Here is a 15,404-nt window from a genome sequence, read left to right on the forward strand (position 1 = left end):
CTTGGCCCAAATAATGATCGAGAAACGAAAAAAAAAGCCCTCTATGGCTTTAAATTCATCTTTTGTACTTCTGTTTGAATACTTACATGATTAACGATTTGAATGATTTACGCGGCCTCCATTCCAGAACCTTGCTGCCCTATCAGCCGTCAGTTCTGCGTACTATGTGCCCTGCCCTTTGCCACTTCAGGATGACACTATGAAGGATGTTGTTTTAAGTATTTATTATTTTTCAAGATGTGCAGTTATCAAGAATCCGCTACAGCCTATCGTTAAGTTCATGCTCACGTACAATTTACGCAAATGAAGGGTGCGTCAGCGCATGAAGCGTTATTTTCGAACGCCTCGTGTAATGGAGCGATGAAGGATGTTGTTTTAACTTTATTCTTGCACGAGGTGGGCTATTTGTGATCCAAAGATCGGCTGATGGATGAGGGGATCGGTGCAGTTAACTATTTTTGTTCAAGACAAAACATGCGTGTACAAAGAATATTTTTATGGACAACAAGAACAGGATATTGCAGTTTGATATTAGATATTTTTAACTGAAACACTGTATTTTTTAGCCATTGCTACTATTTTGTACTTTGTGTCACGGTTCTTCGTAGTTACACAAAGCTCTTTGTGTTGTCTTTCACTTTCAATTGGTCTACTTCTCGTTCACGTGTAGTCAGTGTAGCCAGGATCTACTGCTTGACCCCAAACCCAGCCAATGAAGGTCAATTTTGTCCCGGGGGAAAGTTAGACCGGCAATTGGTCTAGTATTTTTGCATTTCAAAACAGCTATCAAAAACTGTGAGAACTTTTTAATTCGTGCTACGCTGACATTATAAACGCCCACATCCCATACACCAATTATACACGCTTTGGCATCGTTTTAATTGAGGCTACTGTCTCTCCTTAAAAATATTCAAATATCGTCGACTCCTGCGAGACTGATCCGCCCACGATCACATAACGGGGCTCCTGGTAAGAGGCGAGACGTGCTTGAGTGGCTGCCGAGTTCCTTTGAGTTTTACCTTGAGGAAGGATTCGCTAGACTGGTAGGTAGACCTGTAGGCACCTGTAAAGAAAATTGTGTGATATAAAAACGTGATAATGTGAATATGAAGGGGTGTTGTCAACGCTATCTGAACTGATGTGGTCAAGATGGTAAAGCTCTTTTCTTCTTGAGAATTTTAAACAGATCGTTTAAAACTCTATTCAAAATCCAGTACATTCTGTTCAATTCATCCTGTGTCCTGTCTCTTGAAAATAATGTACAGATATTTTAAAATCATATAAAATTGGCATATATAGTATTGATTGACCCTGGTCTTTGTCTTTTATACATCAATGCCTATCTCTGTAGTTTTCTTCCTTGCTACATATGACTGAATACTTAACTGTCGTAGCTTTTGAAATATCCCCACCAGAACTCCCCAGTTGCTTCTCTTCAGCTGAGTGATTTGTAAAGTCCTTTAGACATAAAATTGTAGGTACTCGTAAAAGTAAATAATTTTTCACTATTAACCTGTAGAAATCTAAATCTATTATTGCTTCCTTGCAATTTTACATACAAATGTCTTCCTCTCAACATTAAACATGGCGTTTACTACATGTAAAATTGATGATAAACGTTAATTCTCTATTAACATGGTCTTACGGATGTAATGTTATCTATAATGTTTTGTTAAGATAAACATCGGCGACGGTTATTAATTTGGGTTAGCATTAATTATTATAATTATCTGTGTCATTGAACTTTAGTGTGCTTATCGCGAAGAGTAACTTTGTAAATTCTTACGGTATTTCAAACTGCGATTGATGGCGCTTCTGACCGTGAGTGACGGTTGTTTGATTGATTAATTGCGTGGTTTAGTTGGTTTTTGTTTTTGTCGTTGTTTTAAGATGCTCAAGGTTGGGTAAGATTTTTGGAAATAATGAAATCTTACCGGCTTTTGTCTTTGTGTATTCATGTAAGTCATTTAACTAAATAAACTGTAATCGAATATTCTGGATAAAATAACATGTAACTTTGAGCCTCAAATGGCAATCAAATCTAGAACATAGAGATGTTTTAACCACTCGACTCGAGCAATCTAATAGTGGATTACCAAAAGATATTTTTACGAAGTTAAAAACTTCAAAAAATTAACAGACACCTATTACATTTATTAGAGCTTTACAAAAACAACACGTAGGTGTCCCCTGTTCAGTTTATTGAACTTTTACCAAACACAAACAAAACGACGCACGTCGGAACTAGTCGCCCAAATGCAATGTCCGAAATGCAAATGTTAAGGGGGGCGCCACCAGCCATTGCCATTTGACTGACCCACTTTCGAGCAAACACTTTTATTGTCATTATAATTCTCCTTTTATTGCCGTTGATGTGTTAATCGGTAAAGGTATGTTCACATTGGTATGTAAGCGTGCGTGCGGCGCGTGAATTTGTTTGTTTTTGGGGTTCGATACCCAAAAGGTAGGAAGGGACCAAGGGACTATTATAAGTCTGCTATTGCTGTCCAACATTCTGTATGTGCGTACATACGAGTATTATGCTGTTATAACCAACACAAAACACAATTTATTTAAGCTGCAATTAAAAATTAAGGGTTCATCCGGGGATTCCGGATATAACTTAGTTTTTGAATGTTATAAAAATCCTTCCTTAGTCTACAAATATTCAAATTTTAACGTGCTCATTAAAATTCACCTTATTTTGATAATATCGCAATTCGTAACTACGGGATTCCATTACCGCTTGCGCAAAAGGAAATATGAATAAATACAGAGATTACGTCAGTAGCCTTGTTTTAATTGAAGTTATTGTTGGAAGTTCACATCATGCCATTAAAATAATTATCCTTTTATAAACGTGCAGTGTTTACTTCCAATAATTGTTTTCAACATGGACTTATTATTATACGTTGGACGCCACGCGGCTCACAATATTTCTATTGTCTGTCTAGTGTCTATGCTTTCAATGTCTTAAGCTCTTAAAACGATAAATATTATACTCTATTAGAACCTGCAGCTCTACAATAATCGCTTTATTCTTAGAACGATTCATCCCTCTTACTCATAGAGAGATACTGGTGTAAGTGACAGTGACAATAGAATAGACCTGATATGAAAATGGCGTTATTAAATGGCCCTGTTTATGAAAACAATAAACATACATGATAATGCATTATGGTACATAGAGCAACTCTGGCAACTTAGGTACCTAGCGTTTGAATACGTGCGATTTTGCAATTTGAGTGTAGAGTCGATATGCTGGCGACTGTACATTTCAAAATGATTAACCAATTTGGCCAGTGCTTTAATACTTCTCAGAAATAATAAATGAAACATTCGCTTGTATTAATTTAAAGAGTACCATCGAGGTTAACGAGTGGAGGGACTTTGTAAACTAATGAATATTATTCTCATTAGCATCGCGTCACACCCCCTCGTTAGCCAGGCCAGGCCCCTTACACCTGTTCTCCTCAAGTCAGTATTTTAATTTAAATGTTATTTTAAAGATGTTAGGGTTCATTTCAGATTGTGATTGAAAGGATCTCTGTTTGTCTTGGTCTGGTGGTGGTGGGTCCCATAGTGCAGTCAATGAGTCAACAGTATAGCAGATTATACAATTTTGTTGCTAAATTGCAACAATTTTATAGACTATCCAGAAACTTTTGACCCATCTGTGGAATTGGCACTAATCCCACAAGGGCTTGTATTATATTTTTCTTATTTTATGTGCTATCCCTCATTAAGATTAATGAATATCACACTGCGCCGTTTAGTCCCATAGTGAACAAATCTTTTACAAACGGATATGCACACAAAATGTTTATATGCTGTGAGGATCGAACCCGCGATCTCTAGCACAGTAGTCTGGTACGCTAACCATAGGTCAATCAGGCCGTCTTCCAAAATGAATACTGTCTAAATTTTTACTCCACCAAAAAAGTAGCTCGAAAACCGACCGAGTTTCGTTCATAATTTGTTTGGGCGCTTCTCTTCACAAACAACAAAAGTGTCGTGTTGCTTTTCGTCTATTGTCGTGGCGTAGTGCGGGCAAGTGACTGCGTCACGCTGAAAGCTTCAGCTGTCGCGGCCGAGCCCACTCCAGGGGCCGACGACCTCGAAGGGTTGCCTTGGAGGGTACCGAGCAAGGCATAAGCGAAAAGCGGATATGGAGGATGACTCATTTACCACGTCAAAGCAGAGCGGAGATATGTATGAGGATACTTCTTCTCTTTCTGAGAGGTCTTCTCATCTCCGACAAAACGAAACAGAGCGGAGATATTCAGAGACTAATCTTCTTCACTATCTGAAAAATACTCTTGCTAGTTGCTCGTCCACACTCCGCTCCCTTCTTATTTGGGAGGTCTTCTGACTTCTCTCCCTGCTTCGCTCCATCGCCGTTGTCTGCTTCAGCTGTCGCGGCCGAGTCCACTTCAGGGGCCGACGATCTTGAAGGGTTGCCTTGGCGGGCAAGGAGCAAGGCATAGGCGAGCAGCGATTATGGAGTACCTCTGGCTCATTTTCATTAGTTGTTCAAGCCTGCATTAGCCTGAGGTGCAAGAAATTCCTGTAAAGCATGCCATTTGGGCCTGCTTTTGGGAAACCATTTTCACCAGTCAATTGGGAACAACCGCAGTATTGGGAGATCATTTAGTGCTTTCCTTTGGCAGTTGCTTTAAGAGATTAATTTTCATCAACAATATTTACATCTGTTTGATATCTCTAGAGACATTTGAAACCAAAAGTTGTAGTTTCTTTGGCTGAAGAGTTCATAACGTCACGCCAGGACCTATGTCTGATCTTGTGGTATAGTGCAGGCCAACTTTCAGTCACAATCCTAACTAACTCTCCAACTTTCAATCCTAAAATATTTATTACTTACATGATTTTATTTTGGCCCACACGTTCAAACGTTCTGACGAATCAATTGTTTCAGACTACCGGCCGGTAGGGCGCGAGTCCTTTTGGAGAAATAATGAATCACTGTGTTACTACTATTCATCATCTCACCACTTAACGTACATTGTTTTCCCTCTAATTTATCCTTGAGGTTAAGGGCAACTAAGTAATGGTAAATACGAATAATATTAATTGTTGTCGAACATTTTGTTCATAGGTCCGCTACGTATTGAACATACGAAAAAATTGTACTGAAAATTAATGAAATGACTACATAGTTTATTTTTTATTTGCTGTTAAAAAATACAAGGCTGAAAGGTCGAGTTGTTTACGCCAATTCTTATCACCAGCTGATATGTCCCGCAGTAGTGGTCAAACAGCTATGCCTGAACATCTGTACACAAAATGTAATGTATGCAGAACAGATACAGGCTATGGCGAAAAAGTATGTAAAACAAGTTTTATTGAGAGTTTGTTGGTTAATTATGTTGAACTGGTTTCATGACGACACATTTCGTGTTGTTTCGCTATAAAAACACATGTCCAGGCAGCTATCAGTGGCTCATAAATACAGAATATTCCCAGTTATTTGCATTTTCGCAACAATGATGTGCCGTACAAACTCAAAAACCAAACCGTAGAGCTGTAAAAGATGCAGGACATAAGCTTATCATTAGCAAAATTCTTGCTCAATTTTGGAAAGAATTCAGAAGTTCACTGGAACGTTAAAACAGTTCTGTCGTCTAACCAACTATTAAACGTGCAGCTCTAGAATGCTTATGTGAAATGTGAATGTCAAATTCGCACTAAAGTAAGGTGTATGGATTGCAGTACAGTTCAATTGAACAGAGTGAGCGTTCGGTACTTAGATATCGATGCTCAAAATGTAATGCGTTTACAAAACTGACGATGTTTTTTCTTCCGAAATTCTATTTTAGGCAACTATCAGATGAACTCTAAATTCAGTTCGTGTGTTTGCTTTTAAAAGAAAAAAACAATTGATGAAAATAATGCCTGTACATTCACTACCACCCATTACAAGCGAGGTGGTGACTCGCGGGTGGTCCTTGTTAAAATTTAACGAGTGCTACCACTTCTCGGTAACTGAATCCTTCCCTGAAATACTATTCGTAGCCATTACACTGCATTACAGTTAATAACCACTTTGTTTCAGCTGTGAAAACGTTTTGGGAAAATTATGCTTTTTGTTGAACGAGCTTTATGAATATTTCTCTAGATGCCGATTTTTTTGATCGACTTTGCACTGTAAGATACTAATGTTTTAATTTTTTTTAATGGTCGATAATTTTAAAATTCGTTTTTAAAGGTGAGACTGATAGAAAAAAAGATATAGTTAAGTCTATAATCTGAGACATCATACATAGGAGTCATTAAAAGTTAAAGTCTATGTTTAATAGTTTCACCTCATCATTTACATCCGACATAAGGACGTAGTACATACCTGAGGATTCCGTCAACTGGGACCGCAATTAACTGGGACCGCGGTCCCAGTCGCCGGATGCGTAAAAATTAAATAATTTTCTTCCGGCGACTGGGACCACTCATGGATTTTAGTACTGTACCGATTTTGGATTGAATAATATTTTCTTTTAAGTTATCTATGAGTGGTCCCAGTCGCCGGAAGAAAATTATATTTTTTTTATGGATCCGGCGACTGGGACCGCGGTCCTAGTTAATTGCGGTCCCAGTCGCCGGAAGCCTCCATACCGAGGATACACCTACACATATTTATTAATAGACATAAATACGACATAATTAAATAATTAAACGTTTTTCCTTGATCGTGGAATTCCTATTCTACGTATTCCTAGAATTCCATAATGTCGCATGATATTATATTCAAAATAGTGATTACCATTTCCCACCTGTCCCGTCCTATTGACACATATTTTTCTAGAAACAAAGGCCTAATTTTAGTAAACTACAAATAATAGATACTGGACAAGTGATACGCCGCGTCGGAACGTGGGGTATTTTACTATTCTCACGGCGATTGGTCACACAGTAAGACGATATATCTTATGTATCTCACTAGGCATATAGGATTTCACAATTTTAACGATTGAAGAAGAATATTTTATAGTACATGTTTATAGGAAGTAAGTTTTTTTTCACCTCTTCAGCCTCCTATAGTTAGAAGCTTTTTCATAACTCCCGAATTCCTGAAATCCCGTAAGATTCGGAAAGGGATGATTCTGGTGCTCAATTATAACACCTTTTTGTAGGTATGTATGGGACTAATATCGAAAACGAATAAAAAATCACTTCTCTACACTATGTCACATATTAGCAGTTCATCAGTCTATGTAGATTGGACTTTGGAAAAATTGATTCAGCAAACGTAAAAACAAAAAAATCAAGACTTGTTTTCGAAAATATGAGTTGTTTGTTTCTGCTTGTTTAGGAAAAACACGAGTGATTGATTTACGGGTTTTGCTCATTAAATTGTAGCTAACAATTAATAGTAATTAATATCGATAAAAATTAAAAATCATCTAACAAAGTCGATAATCGTTTCAATTAGTTATTTGCGTGTTCAATTGCAAATATCACCAACAATAGTGTGCTGTGCGCAATTCTAAAAGGATTACGTAAGGCTTAATAGTTTGAGCTGTGTTTAAACTAAAACAACTGCTGTCATTTTAGGTTTAACTGCAAGTTCAAATAGGCCTGGCACAATTTAGTTATTGATTGACCCAAACTTAATAGTCACATTAATTTAAGCAACATTGTCGACGAAAAGTAGGTAGCTTAACTTAAGGCATTCTTATTGACAAAATATTACGTTTTCGGAGTAGTATGAACTTTAGAAGAATTTTTAAATTACTTACGAAGTGTTTTTCTTCGCTTTCTTTGATTAATTATTTTTTGTTTGTTTCAGGTAAGACTGCAGTAATGTAACGAGAAATCTAGGACAAGAGAATGAGGTCTAGAATATTCAGGTTTGCTAATAATAATCTAATATACTTACATACTTAAGCTGAGTTGCACCACCTAACTTTGACCGTAGCTATAACGGTAACCGGTGTTTTTTGTATGGAATATGACAGATTCTTGACGTTTGTCACAGCTAAAGTAAGATGGTGCAACCCAGCCTTATTTGTTTGACAAATCCAAATATTCTGAAATGGTATGTAATTTTTATGCTGTCATAAAATCTGGTTGACATCAATTAATGAAGGTTATTTCCGTTAATCAAAACAATGACTCAGCTATGTCAATATAAATGTGTATTATTAGGCACGATGACATAGGCACTTGTTTTTAATAATGTAAGTTAACTTCTTTGTTTATTTCGCTGTGGTACTCGTTTATAGCGTTTTATTCGCAGAATAAGTAAACTTCAAAACGGACTTGTGGTAATCACTTATCGTGGTACAGTCAGCGTCAAATAGTTCTTGACACCCAAAGTAGCCAATAAGTTCGCAACACGTCTTTGTTACATTACAATTGGAATATGGATGGATGTGTTATGAACGTTTTGGCCACTAGTGTGGGTGTCATGAACTATTTGAAGCTGACTGTACGTACAGACTAGTACAACGGACTAATAGTTACACGTTTCTATTATAAAATCACAAGGTGGACCGACGACCTGATAAAGGTAGCAGGAAGGCGCTGGATTCAGGCCGCTACCAACCTGAATGCTGATGATGATTATAAAATCGCTTCTATTCTAATGAAGGCTGAAATGATATGATGATGATGATTATAAAATCGCTTCTATTACAACGGCATAAGATAGCACAGTGTTTAGCTTACAGTGCTGTCTTTACCATCCGCAGTGCATCATAGTGTATTACCACAGAATAATAATAAGTACTTCGTACAGAAGATTTTCTTCGCGAAGGTATTTAAAAAAATGTATGCTCAATGTCGTTAACAATATGGTGTAATTTAGCTTGTCTCAAGAGTCGAGCACCATTTTGTTGACAAACGTCGGTAATCGGTACTGCGCCGAAGACATAGGGCTGACTTCGGTAAAATTATGTGTGACGTGAGGTGCCAAACTGCGAAAAATGGCGGAGGAAATACATGAATGAGCATGAATTATATTTTGTGTTTCTAATATTATTCAGGCAGTTAAAAAATACTGTAGAGTATTAATTGCACCACCGTTTTTACATATGGTTTATTGTCTTTACAATGCAAATGGGTGAAGAATACGTGCGTGCGTCAATACTCGCTCGTGATTGTCCTGTCGATTTGGTATCTCAGGAGGGGTAGTCGCGCGTGTTTTGTTTTCGATGCAAACTCGCGGAGATGAACAGGCCTCGTATTACCGAGTAACCTGGTTATATCGACCGATGCCTTTACCTTTTGTCAGCTTTTATTCGACTTTAATGCTCACTTTTTAACGACCTGCTTGAATTTTCAAGCACTTCTCTTTATGAGAAGTTCAAAGTTTTATTGCTTCCTGAAAGATTCCACTGAAGTGTACGTAGATGATTTCTTTTGTTTCTCAGGTTAAGCAAGGCATTAGCTAAATTCAGTTTTATTATTCGTTTCAGTGATTTAACATTCATTTCTTTCACTGCTATTCCAATTAGTTACATTGTCAACTCTACAATTAGGAACTAATTATAGTTGCTGGAATGGAAATGAAACTGACACTGTAAAATGTTTTGTTCGACTTTCGATGGTTTATGTCGTAAGGGACGTATTTCTGCAGCATTAGTATTTTAAAATGCATAACGATTGACGTAACAATTCCAAAAATTGATATTTTAATATTTTCGAAAATACAGTTGCTTTCATTTTATTTCTGATGATTTTATTTGAGATGACTTTGTTTGTAACTTTTAACTATGTCGTCAGCAGCCATTCGAAATTGAAACGAAGGACGAAGGCACAAAGGCGAAGTCAGTCAGTGACTGATGCTCTGCAAAGTCACGCAAAAACATCTCGCAACCTTGAGTATTTTATAAAGTTACCTAAAAAATTAAAAATATCATTTCTTGGAAATAATTAACCGACTGCTCGTTTGCCTCCTGTCACATAAAAAAAATCTACTCAATAACATTCAGATTTCGTGTACATAGATGAGTCTTTCTTTAGTATTCTGTACCGCCATATAGCAACTAGTTGGTAGAAACGCCAGTTTAACCAGTCACAAAGTGGCGTCGAGTTCCGCAGCGACACTTATTATTTTCGTTGCATAGCACCAGGTCGTTACCCGCGCCATTTTGGTCTAGCCAGTCTTAGAAACGAGAGTGATACCCCAACGACATCTGCCGAGGTGGGCGTCCGGACAATCGGACCATTATGCCCATACCCGGCCCACCCGGGCGTCGAACCCGCTCCCACATGGTCGTGATTATCCCCGCTAACGGTGAGAGCTCTGTGATTATAAGATCGGCTTACTATGCGGCAGCCTTATGCCTTATTTGTAAACAGTGCTAAGCCTGACACGCACCTTTTGAAAAGATGGAATTAGGTATATTATTAAGAAACTAAGATGCTCTTCGGATTACGGACAGATTAGCAAGCTGAAGTGGCAATGGGCAGGGCACATAGTACGCAGAACTGACGGCCGATGGGGCAGCAAGGTTCTGGAGTGGAGGCCACGTACCGGAAAACGCAGCGTGGGACGTCCACCCACAAGGTGGACCGACGACCTGATAAAGGTAGCGCTGGATGCAGGCCGCTACCAACCGTGCGATGTGGAAGTCATTGGGGGAGGCCTATGTTCAGCAGTGGACGTCCTATGGCCGAAATTATGATGATGATGAAGATGCTCTTATGCTCTAGTTCAGCGGTTCCCAAACTTATTTTGTCTACTGCCCACTTTGAGAATAAATTCTTTTTAGCGCCCCCATTTGTAGTCGAGTATCGAGTGCTCAGTTGGTATCTAAGAGTCTTCCTAGTAAATGACGCCTGCCAAGCTTCTACACAACGTCCCGATTTTTTTTCTGGGTCTCTTACCGCCCCCCTTTAAGCCTGCAGCGCCCACAAGGGGGCGTTATCGCCCACTTTGGGAAAGACTGCTCTAGTTACAGATTAGTCTGATAGAAAGTCTGAAACGCGCTTTTCTGAGGCGTTGAGATGCTGGGATTAGGTATATTGTTTAGAAGCTAAGCTCTACCTGGTCTGATAGATAATGGCTCTTTCAATCCGGTGGTCCAGGATTTGATTCGCAAAGCATATAATTAAATGAACATCGTTATTGATCCCAGTTTAGTTATGACATTGCAGCTTGCAGGCTTCATTTTCATTTTAAAGTTTGTCTTTAGTATTCAGCTACTTAGCTAGACATACCATACTTAGTCCTACCTCTAATTAAATCAAATTCAAAACCAGTTCAGACCTCCAGGATAGAAGAAATTAGTTAATCTAATTTCAGCTAAGATATTCCAAGGTTTGAAGTGAAAGTGCTTTTAGTACCAAAGTCAAAGCTGTTATTACTTTGCCCTGATATTTGAGTTCAAGTGGCATGTTCTGGCAGGTAATAAAATTTATTTCGATTCTCAGAGCGGTTTGGAGTCGATGTTGTTTGAATTCATATCTTTATCACCTTTTCATCCTGAGTAATGTTAAAGATAAATCGTATTTTGTCTGCTGTATACAGAATTACAGAAATATCAGGTGCTTAGGATCAGATGATAGCTCATCAGACTGTACATTTATGTTGCGAAATAGCGCTTATTCCAACTGAATAAGATGCTATTGTGTTATTTAGCTTGATGAGCTGTTGTCTGAAAATCACGCTAACATTTGCCACCATCGGGAATCGTACCCGCAACGATCAAATCGTCGAGACGCACACGCATCCGCGACGCAAACAACAACTATTTAGTTTTTGTGCGCAAGCGCATCGGCCGTCGAACTTGCGACCGCATGTGTACAAACACCAGATACGTGATGCAATATTGAACCTTATTAATATAGTTATTGAGCACTCAAAATTGGAACCCCCATTGTACAGTCTCCCGCACTTCCGCCGTTAAATGTGTACCATGTTTCGGCTTCACTAGTTTCGTTGATTTGATTACTTATTGTTCTGTAATAATTTACGATTTGGGAATAAGGGGAAACGTTCTTAAAGCGACAGACAGTGTCTTGTGGCAGGATTGATGGTTATGGAATATGCACACAGCTGGGACTGTAAACTTGACAGAGTTAAACATAAATTAATTCCATTGTCATAGAAATAACCTCAACAGAAATGTAGTTGCCACTCATTCTTATCAAAATCTAGAAAGTTAGAAATTAGAATCTAAATGAATTTGTGATCTCTTCGCCACTACCCCAAATACTTAAGTACAAAAGAGCAATTTAACTAACAGCCAATCAAATTGAAACTCTATTTGACGTGTACTAGAGACTATTTACTATCCAACCATGTGAGAGATTATTGGCTTAGGCCTTGATCATACTACTATCCATTACCGCTTAGAAGTACATGTCAGGTAAATTAGTGTGATCAGTCTTAACAAGCCTATAATACAATAGAGCTATCCTTAGTGCACACTGCTCTCTCACTCATCGACTGCCTTGCCAAGGTTTAAGCCCAATATCAAAGGTACTTTACCCGTGTAATTACATCTGATCAATAGATAAGTCCTGCTGATTACCAGCGACCTTCGTGTCCGAGGCCATTGCATCCGCCACGCGACATGTCAGCGGAGGCCTCAAAAGCCAAATGACCACGGTTCCGGTGGAAAGTCGGCCAACCGGACGAACCCCCGCCACCGCGTTACCAGCTAAATTGTATCATGAATAATGGAAAAACTACCAGAGACAGGATGAAGATAATAATATAAAATCTACATAACTCGAGTTCGCCACTCAAATGGATTGATAGTTACGCATTCAGCGAAAGAATCCGCGTCATTTGCCTTTCATTGGCCTGTAAAAAGTTGGTTAATACACTTACTTTATTATTACTTTGGCCTGGGAATCCTGGATCACACTTGCAAGAATACAACGAAATTTAACCGTCCCGTCAACTCAAAACATTTAAAATAAGGATGCCTAAGATAAAACCATTTAATTGACTGTTCATCATGATATTCTGACGCATCCAACTGTGCAGAAAGACAGGAAGCTCAACATAAATACAGGCATATGGTGTAAACCTATTCTTGCTTAAACTATCATATACCTTTCTACCGATACTGATATACATTTTTGCATCTGCCTTCTTGGGGTGTTGATACCAGCAATCCACAGTCAGTATGTAAATGAGCCCTTAGCCAGGTGTCTTACGAGCGTTGCGTAAAAACCGGTGTCGTTCCCAACGCATCGAAGGTCAGCTCAGCCCGCAGAATACCTGCGATTTTGCATGCATTCCTAAAAACCGCAGTGTGACGTCACCGCGAACGGCATTGTTGTCTGCCCTGATAAATTAACCTTCACACTGCCCTCTTTATTGCCCCCACGAATTGGGAGAACTGGGTTACGTTTCCTATTTGGTAGCTCGAGGTTACGAAAACGCGGTTGAATTTGAAATAAATTGTTTTAATCCTTATCAGAAAGGCCTTGCAAGTTTTTTTAGCATAAAGTTCAATTTGCATGTTGAAAGACCTGACTTAAAAGATCTTTTAACATGCAAATTGATTATGAAGGGTCACCAACGTATAGGGCCAACCAACAATTAGACTACACATATCCATGATCTAGGAATTAAGACATTTTTAATCAGTTGTACTTTATGTTCGCGCGTGTTTATAAGGTTACTGTTATTAGGTTTTTTGTACTTGGAAAAGTTACTGGATTTTTACAATTTAACTCGACAATCAGATAATAATAACACGCTACACATAAGTGCTGGCTTATCAACTACGAGGATCTACTATATCCGTGAGACTCATTCTTTTGTGTTCACAGTTCGCACAATTTCGGACTTGTTACGGGAATCTTAATCTAAGATGGCTACGTTTTTGCACAATTAACGATTAGGATCTATTACGGTACAAATTGCTTTGTGAACATGTTCATTATTTACCACATGCTAATCTTGTGATTCGTGTGTTGGCGTAGAGTCGTTTATTAGATTAATTTCCTTATAAAACTAGTTCGTATTTGGCATTACCGTAACGTATACCATCATGTTTCCCGTTTCAGCCATCGTTTGTTGATTCATGCTTTACGTAACCTTAATCGTGAAACCCGACCATTTCTATTTTGGGTCTTTCTTCCCAGTGTTAAGGTCGGCTTTTGAAAAGGAGATTATGTCACCTCTGTGCTGGGTGGGCACAGTCACGAGGTATTGAGACCTCCCGCGGTGTCATGCGAGCCTGGTATGCAGCTTGCACCATGACCCTATAGATCATATTGTCTCTTGAATGGGAACGTTGTCGTGCCAAAATGCATGTAGAATACCAGTCGGGGCATTCCAAATCCTGCCTATATGGACTCACGTTTTCGCTAAAAATGGACAAGGATTTGCAAGGCTAATGCACATGGTAAATAATGTGAGAAAGCAGTGCTGTGTAGCACAACTTAATTGAGTACATAAACAACTGAATGAAGTTTGAATGCTGATAATAAATGTACCAGGATGACAGATGAATGAAACATGTGAGTGCGAGTAAGCAGCATAGAAGCGTTCGAGAGTTCACACATCGCACATGTTTGAATAAGTTTGTTTTATTGTTTTGGGAAAGTTATTTGATGTTCTGTTCTCAGGAACTCGCTATAATTACAATTGGTAGAGACATTATGGCGTGACACTGATCGTTTGTTATTCTGTTAAATATTTTTTGTTTGAACATCAGTTTTATACTGGACTAGCGGCCGCCCGCGACTTCGTACGCGTGGATACCGTTTTACCCTCTTAGGAGTAGAGTTTCGTAAAATCTGTTCTTAGTGACCCACGTTCTAAAAGGAACCCCCATGCAAAATTTGAGATTCCTAGCACTTGTAGTTTCTGAGATTTCGTGATGAGTGAGTGAGTCAAGTCAGTCAATCAGTCAGTGTCACCTTTCGTTTTAAGATAGACTGGTTGGCCTGAACTTTCATACACCTATGTTTTTTAGAACTGACCCAAGCTGGGCAAAAAGTCTGACCTAATTCTTTCCAGAGGTCCTTGGTGAGGATAAAGACTTGCCATTTCTGACCTTAGTTTTAATTTTACTTCATCAACAAGATACTCTTAATCAAGATGAGTAACTGCTTTTAAAGCAGTCGGTAATCAACTCTACATAATACGTTTTCGTTCTAAAACTAATATTCCTTTTGAAGTTAATATTTCCATCTACCGTTTATAGATCTTACGAAAATAGACCACTCATACAATGGGCATATCCGCTGTTATTGTGATCCTAATAGACTAGTTATCTGGCCGGTCTATAAATACGGTCCTAAGTTACGGTGGTGTTATTTTGGGACCACCTCGTGACTCCATGAGTCACTGTGACTTGGCGCTACCATTCTTGCACGCACAGTCAGCGGAACTACGACAGGGGTTAAGGCGTTCGTACTTTTTATTTATAGAACCAAAAGCTTTAAAGGGCAAGCGCATAGTTTGTTGTACTACTCTA

At 38.7% G+C, this 15,404-nt stretch overlaps 1 protein-coding gene across 1 annotated transcript in view; it reads left to right on the top strand.

Moving 5' to 3' along the window:
* Positions 1 to 15,404, top strand: part of LOC135075384 (formin-like protein) — a 113,513-nt gene that overhangs the window by 28,412 nt on the left and 69,697 nt on the right. The window lies entirely within an intron of this gene.

Source organism: Ostrinia nubilalis, chromosome 10 (genome assembly GCF_963855985.1).
Source record: "Ostrinia nubilalis chromosome 10, ilOstNubi1.1, whole genome shotgun sequence".
Lineage (NCBI taxonomy): Eukaryota > Metazoa > Arthropoda > Insecta > Lepidoptera > Crambidae > Ostrinia > Ostrinia nubilalis.